The sequence below is a fragment of the Helianthus annuus genome, chromosome 4 (genome assembly GCF_002127325.2).
Source record: "Helianthus annuus cultivar XRQ/B chromosome 4, HanXRQr2.0-SUNRISE, whole genome shotgun sequence".
In the NCBI taxonomy this organism is placed as follows: Eukaryota; Viridiplantae; Streptophyta; class Magnoliopsida; order Asterales; family Asteraceae; genus Helianthus; species Helianthus annuus.
In genome coordinates, this window is record NC_035436.2 from 156,306,200 (window position 1) to 156,314,255 (window position 8,056).

The following is an 8,056-nucleotide window of genomic DNA, read 5'->3' on the forward strand; positions in this document are numbered from 1 at the left end:
GTGGCACCCTTTCAATGTGCCGCACAAAGGTTTTAGGCTTTTAGTGGCACTTTTTTATCTGCCACTACAAACTTTCGAGCTTTTAGTGGCACATATTTTTTGCCACAAAAATCACATCAAATTACATGCCATTGACATTTATCATATTAGTTTTAATTAATTACAATTATCATTTATTTACATTAAAAAAAAACAAAATTGTAAAACGAAGAAATCATAAAATAATCACTTCAATTAAAAGTTCAATCAATCTTCCAAAGATTCCAAATGTCTAATAAGTGCCGATCTATGTGTAATGATCAAACATATAACCCAAATAAACTAAGTGTATGAATAAAAACTCAAAACTTCATAGTGTTCATGAATCTCTTTCACAATCTTCATGCGAGTTAAATAATCATCGTGTTAATGTTTTCTTAGTAGTAATATTTCCACTTCATAGTTCCCAACACTTGCTAATTATTGTCGCTACATCAGCCAACTGACTATACTCATATTGTCGCTACATCAACCAACTAACTGACTATACTCAACCTGAAATTTCACAATTCATGTTAAATTGATTAGATCTGATAACCATAGCTATCAAAGATGTAAGAGCAGTTAATAAAAGGGAAACTTACTTCTTTTGACATCACTTTAAGCTCTTCAGCTAAAAGATTGGGTGGTTTTTTCAATTCCCCTGGTTGTCGGAATTGCCATCACCTAACAATAAGAGAGTTCATGATGAGAATGTTTACCCTTCAGTTTATAAATGTCTTAGACAGGTCAATTGATGAACTAAAACATTGCTATAAATGTGGTGAATGGGTTAATAGGGTCAAAAGATGCCCAAAGTATATTCTTTAAGCATGAAATCTCTATTTTTTGTACTGATGTGGTTTTTTAATCAATTAAAACCCGCTAACTAGAAGTTACACCTCTAGATGGAGTAATAGACCACACGCATACCTGTAAACATAGTAGGCTCTTAATATCTTGTTTGGTAAAAAAGCCACCTAGAGAAAATGCATAAGTGAATTAAAGTTAATACAAACAAATAGATCAAAAGATATCTTTTACATATGAGGTAATATGCATAATGTTATTTTCGGCCTAACCAGTATTAAGATGTGTTAAACAAGTAGACAATCAAAATATATCAAATAGTAATCTAAATTATATGTGCACAAATCATAATGAAAGAAAAAACACAAGTCACCTGCTTGTGTGGTTGCGTTGTGCTGGTACCAGCGATGAGGCCCTGCCCAAAGAAATTAAGAACTGCCCCAATCACCTTAAATGCAAAACAAAAAAATGGTTTTAAAATATAATCTCCACAAAGCACACTAAACCGCTTTATAGAAAACAATTTTGCTGAATATAGAACCTGATTTACATCTGGACTGCCGCCTTCATCTTGCTCTCCTACGCCGAATGTCTCAAGAACTACACTATGTGAAACATGCCCGACGCGAGTGTCACACCCCGAAATATCAGAGCTGGCGTGACTGGACCGGTATCTTCATTGCACAGCGGAAGCAAATAAGCTAAGACTTCTAAACAGTGAACGCCTGCTAGGTACTCGAATTTCCATGGGTTCTCCTATTCCAACCGTTCCATAGTTTTGATAATGCTACCTGAGAAAGAACATGCGAAAAAGTCAACATAAAGTTGAGCGAGTTCATAGTTTGTTTTGAAAAGATTTAAAATAAATCTTTTTGATAACCGGTTTCAAAGTTGTTGAGAAAATATAGTAAAATTATTTTCTTGACATGATATATGAAAGTTTTGAGTCTAGCCCATGAGAGTCTTTGTAAGTAGGACCAACTCGTCCTCTTACTTGTACATAAGTTGAAAACGTTACCAATGTTTGTAAATCCATGTATTTGTGAGTTTGTGTCAAATGAATCTTAAAGACATTTGAAAGTTTAGCTGTCGAAATCCGATATGTAAAGCGTAAATGAATATGTTGATCATTAATGTGTAGCTAGGACATTAATATGTGTGCCGACATAGGAAGCCACCAACCCGTAAGTGATTTAGTACCGGTCCACCCGGCGAGGGTAACAAAGGAAACTCCATGTGGTCACACAAGGACTCGTGAGTGGGGCTCGCCCTGTACCCGATAGATCTACCCCCTTTGTTCCGTGGTCTTAAACAAGATTAATGGTGCTTTAAGTATCAGCCTATTCGCACGTGATCTACTAATTCATTTTGTTGCTTAACCATACCATAGTAACATGTATTTCCCCCCGAGAGTTATAAAACCGAAAACGTTTAAAAGAAAAGGGGAACATGAACTCACTGGGTGGTCTCGTTTTGCGTACGCAGACAAACCCAGTCTCGTTGTTGTATCTAGGACATTCCCGTCTCTAGACATGAAAATCATGCACGTTTCGTAGATACGCGTGTGTTTTGTAAAACCGGTATGTTTAGTATAAAGCGTTCGTAAACCGTTTAAGTTCCTTGAAATCCATTCGTAAAACGATTTAAAAGTATGAGTTTTCGTTCATCGAAAAGTTGTTTGTTTTTGCAAAAACTTGCATGTCTTTCCACCCCCGAAAACATTTGTAAAAATGTAAAACTAGAAAAGGTGGGGGTTATGAACTCACCTTGACATTCCTGTGCAAAGCTAGCTTAGCGTGATTCCGTAGTGTCGTTCCGAGACCGTGAATTAGCTAGCGTGCACCTATGACATTCCTACGAAGGAATACTTATAAGTTTTCTAATTTAAACGTAGCTAAACTACGTGTCCGAGCTCTACCGAGTCGTTAATTAAACGACCCTAAGGTAGTTGTTATCTTGACTTAGGATAATCGATCGATGGTTATTTGATCCCGTATATATTCGGGATAAAACTAAGTCTCGAGATCGACTTAGTTTTCGAATGATTAAGGTATATATATTTATATATTCAAATATAAATATATATACTTGCGATGTCGTGCTAGTAGTTGTGAATAAAAGGCGTAGATGAAATAGTAACACGATTCGTCGTAGTTTCGTAAGATGTAAGTATATATTTATTCAAGTACGTCCATATACATACATACATATATATATATATATATATGTAAAATGTTACGAATCCGAAATTAAAAGTAGGTATGATATATTGATGTTTAAAACGAATATAAACAATGAAACTCTTTTTATAAGAGTATTCGGGTTCTAACGATTGAAATAAATATAAATGATTATATTTACTTTATAAGATTTCCGAAGACTAAACGTTTGAAATAAATGTGAAAACTACATTTAGTGCGTAAGAGGGTTTAAAGTTGCCGTTTGAAACACTTATAAACCTTATGTTTATGTAAAATAAGTGTCGGATTTCATTAACTTGTAACTCGTTTTGTAAATCGTAGGACGTCGTCAAATAGATTATATATTTGTATTTATTTTATATGAAGAATCTCGAAATTCGATAAGGCGTCGTTTTTAGACCATAAATACATGTCGGGTTTCGGGTTTTTACGAAAATCGGACAGAGTTTCCTCTGTTTTTGGAATAACCCGACAATAAAAGTCGTCGTATTTTGTCAAACTCAACAATTCTTCAACCAATTCAAGCAAATATATATCAAAAATTCTATCAATACGACCAAAATAAAACGTAACTAAGCGCTAGGGTATCGGTCGAGCTCGGTTTCGCGTTTAACTATATAAAGTCTAACGTAAACTAATTCGCAACGCTTAAAACTTTACCGGGTCCTTCGAGTTGACCGAGTCAACTGGGTTGACTCATGTTGACTGAGTTGACCAGGTTTGACCGAGTCGACTCGCACCGCACCAAAACTGAACCTGACCGCGTTGACCAAGCCGATCCTGTTGACCAACTCTGACCCGAGCCGAAACTGACTTTGACTGATGTTGACTGTCTTTGATCTGCTTTGACCAAGTTTGACCTGGTGTTGACCCGTACCAGAACTCGAACCGAACCGAGACACCCGAAGCTTTGAACCAAAACTCGAATCTACTGATCCGAAACCCGAAGTCTGACCTGACTAGAACCCGACACAAATCTGAACACTTGAGCCACTGACCTGAATTATCAGCCGGTTTCCCAAACATAGCTCGAATCCGAGCCAAACACGTCCCGAATCTGCACCAACTCTGCGCCAAACACAACCTGAGCCCGATCGGAAGCTCGTCGGAACCAGAAACGCCACCGACGCCGCCTGCGGAGGATTGTCGCCGGAAACGGCGTTCTTCGCCGTTGACCTCTTTCCTCCTCACAGTCTCTCTCTCCGTCATCTGCTGCCCCCCGACACCCTCCACCACAGCACCGCCGCTGTGGTGGTGTTTTCTCTAACATCCGACCCGTCGGGTCCTCGTCGTCGCTGCTCCACCTTCGCCGGAGGTCAAGGAGTCAAGGGGGGGTTGTGTCGCTGTCGGAGAAGGCCACCGGCATCCGCCGGTTTCACGGTTTTACCGGCCGCCGACCCTGGAGTGCGAGAGGGAGAGATTGAGAGGGTGTAGGAGCTCAGAGGAGTTTTATTGTGAATGGGGATATGTGGATAAAGCATCTGTATATGGTTCTATGTGTGTGTATTTGATTTGCTTGGAGGAGATGAAGTATGTCTTGTGTGTATATGATTGCAGACAAAGAGAGGAATGAGAGGATAGGATAAGATTTTTGTGACTTTAGGAAGGAATGAGATTGAAAACGGCTGATCCCAAGTGGAGATTAGGGTTTTCATTGTTATTTATAGCTAGGTTTGGTTAGTGGGCTTTGGGCTTGGGCCCAAGGCCCACAAGCCCAATATCGCGTGTTATAGGTGGCCCGTTAACTATCCGAAGCCCGTTTTCGAATCTTGTTCGGTGTAAAATGTCGTGTAATAAAGTTTTAGAGTCGAAACGCTAGAAATTACGTCGTAACTTGATGTTTAATGCGTCCGTTCGTTGGTTGCGTTAAAAATGCGTAAACTGTGTCGTTCGTCGCTTCGTGTCCGTTTTGCGATCCGTTTTCAACGACGGATAATAAATCTGAATATATCATAATATATTAATATTGGGTCGTAACTCGAATCCGGTGCTTCCATTCCGTTGCCGGTGCGTTCCTACAGTTGCGTTTTTCATTCACGTAGGTGTGTTGTGACGTTTAGAAGCGTGATAATTTTGCAAAACGAAATCCATGAGTTTAAATTATATGTATAAACTTTGTATTTTTCGGCATTGTCAGTAGTTTGTACGGTGTCAGTTCGTTATCGCTTAATATCCACCAGATTTCTCGAAAATCCTCATACGCGCACTCTAACGTCCGATAAGCGTTCCTAGGCATAACAAGGGCCTAATTAAGTTAATACGTGCCTTAAACACTATTTATTATCACCTTAAACACTTGTTAATTGCGTTATTAGAAGCCGTTAATTACAGGTTGTCACAGCGAGGACGTGTACCGGTCACATTATCATCTTGTCCTGGGACCAAAATCATAATTTAACTTTCTTGTGCATACGTCATTACATGTGTGCGTGTATATATAAAATAAGGGTATCACCAAAATTCACCTGCGTTGCTGCTCCTTGCAGCTGTCTCCACATTGGGGGAGCCAGATGAGGGTTGAAATCTAGTACAAATGCTTTCTTGAAGCTTCTAAGTACGTACCTACAATAAACAACAAAACAAGTATATAACTGACCAATAAACCGTATAAATATCTCAATAAACAGCATGAATTCTGCACTAACTCCATGAATTCTGTACTAAAACATGAATTCTGCACTAACTTCATGAATTCTGCACTAACAGCATGAATTCTGCACTAACTGCATGAATTCTGCACTAACTGCATGAATTCTGCACTAAAACATCATAAATTCTGCACTAAACTGCATGAATTCTGCACTAAACTGCATGAATTCTGCACTAATCTGCAGGAATTCTGCACTAACTGCATGAAGAAGAAGGATGATCGACCAGAAGATTTGGTGAAAAAATCCCTGCAGATGCGTAAAATTGGCTCCAGTTGTTATGATGATTGAGGTAAAATCCCGCTAATTTTTACTGCCTAATATGTTTTGGCACTATCAGGCCTTTTATTGTGTGCTATCGGGCCTTTTATGTGTGCTATTGGGCCTGTTTTTGTCACTTTAGGGGTCTGTATTGTAAGTTTTATGGGCCAGCAGCAAACTTTGTACAAAAAGCCACCTAAGTCTGCGCTTTTTCGCTTACCATAAAATCGCAAAAAGTGTGCGCTTTCCGTACGTTGCTTGCCTTATGCTACACAAGGCGCACAGATCTGCGCCTAGTTGCGCTTCGTGCTTAAGCGCGCTTAAGGCGTGATTTTTTAAACCAAGCATATACCTGCGGTTCAAAGTCAGCTTTTGACCTAGAAGTGAGCATGAGAAATACTTGTTCAAACCCGTGATCTTTTGCTACCTGGTTTCACAAAGTAACCGAGTAAGATCATTATATGAGTATTGAGTAAATTAGATCCACCTTTAAATCTTCCACTCTTCTGGTGAACTCCTATAAATAATTAGCAAAACACACAATATAAAAATATATATTCTTAAAATAAATGAGAACGTATTCATATTCTGCACAGTTCCTTAATTGTTGTATGTATTATAGAGATTCATCAGTACACAAGATTATGTTAGATTATTTCAATAGTTTGTTTTTCAATTCTATAAAGTTTTCATATACAACTTGAAGAAAAGCACGATTAGTTTTTAAAAAGCAAAAAAAAAATGGTGAGCCAAAACCCTCAATACCGAACTGCTTTGACCACCAAACCGTCAAAATGGAACCGCCAAACCATTGGCCGGTTTAGCATAGGTTTATCCAAAACCGTTGTTGCCCGTTTGGCTCAAAAATCTTGAACTGGAAACATCCCTAATTTAAACAAACAGCTTAAACAGTTAGGCCATAAGATCACCATAATTTATTCAAAAATACTAAGCACAAATCACTGTTCACTGTTCAATTATTGACTAATTCATGTTTATGCATGCCTATATTACTAGTACGACCCATATAAACCTAGATATATAACCACAAGACGGAGATAAGATCAATTATCAATACACATTACACATTGAACATGTGACAAAAAGCCCTAATATTGACATCAAATAGTGCAACAACCAAATAACATATAAAGAAACAGAATCGAGCCACGCTTACAATATATAAAAAAGCCCTAATTTTAACATTAAATAGTTCACACCATAACAGAGGTTCGAAACCATACCACAGGTGTATACAATTTGATGATGACGATATATGCGAACCCTCCAGGCAGTTTAGGGTTTTCACGGTGGGGGTGGAAGCGACTAAGAATTTGATGTTTGCTAGATGAATTTTAGTATGGGAGGAAATATCAAGGAGGGAATTTTAGAACTTTTTGTGGCAAGCGGGAAACTTTTATTATGGTATAAATTTTAGGGAGGAACCGTTCCAAAACCAGCTCAAGTAAAGTTATTTCAATTACCAATTAGATTGATTTTTTTTTTTTTTGTTTTATTTTTCTTTTTGGTGTCATGTATTTTTTTGATTCAAAATAGAACCTAGAGATTGTTTCTAGCAAAGTTTTAATACCTATAAACTAAAAAATATTTGTTTATTTTCTTTGAACCGAGATAATATTTTGATATCTATTAAACTGATTTTATTTAGTTATCTATAAAACAACTTTTAATCCCCTTATTTAATATATACTTGTAAGTAGGGTGTGTAAAGGAGCCGACCAATTCAAGATCGGCAAAAAAAAAAGAAAAAAAAAACCTCAAACGAGCCAAGTTTAAATGAGTTCGAGCTAGAGCTAGAGCTCGAGCCCCGGCTTCAGTTATCGAGCTTGGAATGGCTCAAAAGCCTAAACGAGTCTATTATTTATTTCATTTATATTTACTATATTATATAGGTAGAGGATCCTGTAAAAAGTGCTCAAAGTGTGAGAAGTGTAAGAAGTGTATTATAACACTATATATAATACTATATAACACCATATAAACACCGTATAACAATATGTAACAACATATAATACCATATAACACTATGTTACACTACATATCATTATATAACAAATATAACACTATACATCTATCATAGACATGCTATCAGACAAC

The 8,056-nt window shown here is 37.4% G+C and overlaps 1 long non-coding RNA gene across 2 annotated transcripts; it reads right to left on the reverse strand.

The window, feature by feature from the left end:
- Positions 1 to 235: 235 nt before the first annotated feature.
- Positions 236 to 7,370, reverse strand: LOC110934913. Of its 2 annotated transcripts, none has more exons than XR_004890344.1 (8): positions 7,183 to 7,370; positions 6,291 to 6,365; positions 5,495 to 5,591; positions 1,370 to 1,619; positions 1,202 to 1,276; positions 952 to 998; positions 624 to 705; positions 236 to 534 (listed from the first exon to the last, which is right to left on the reverse strand). It is a non-coding gene; the product is annotated as an uncharacterized LOC110934913 (long non-coding RNA). The 2 variants fall into 2 exon arrangements; XR_002588720.2 differs by having other exon boundaries at positions 6,291 to 6,824.
- Between the last annotated feature and the right edge of the window lie 686 nt (positions 7,371 to 8,056).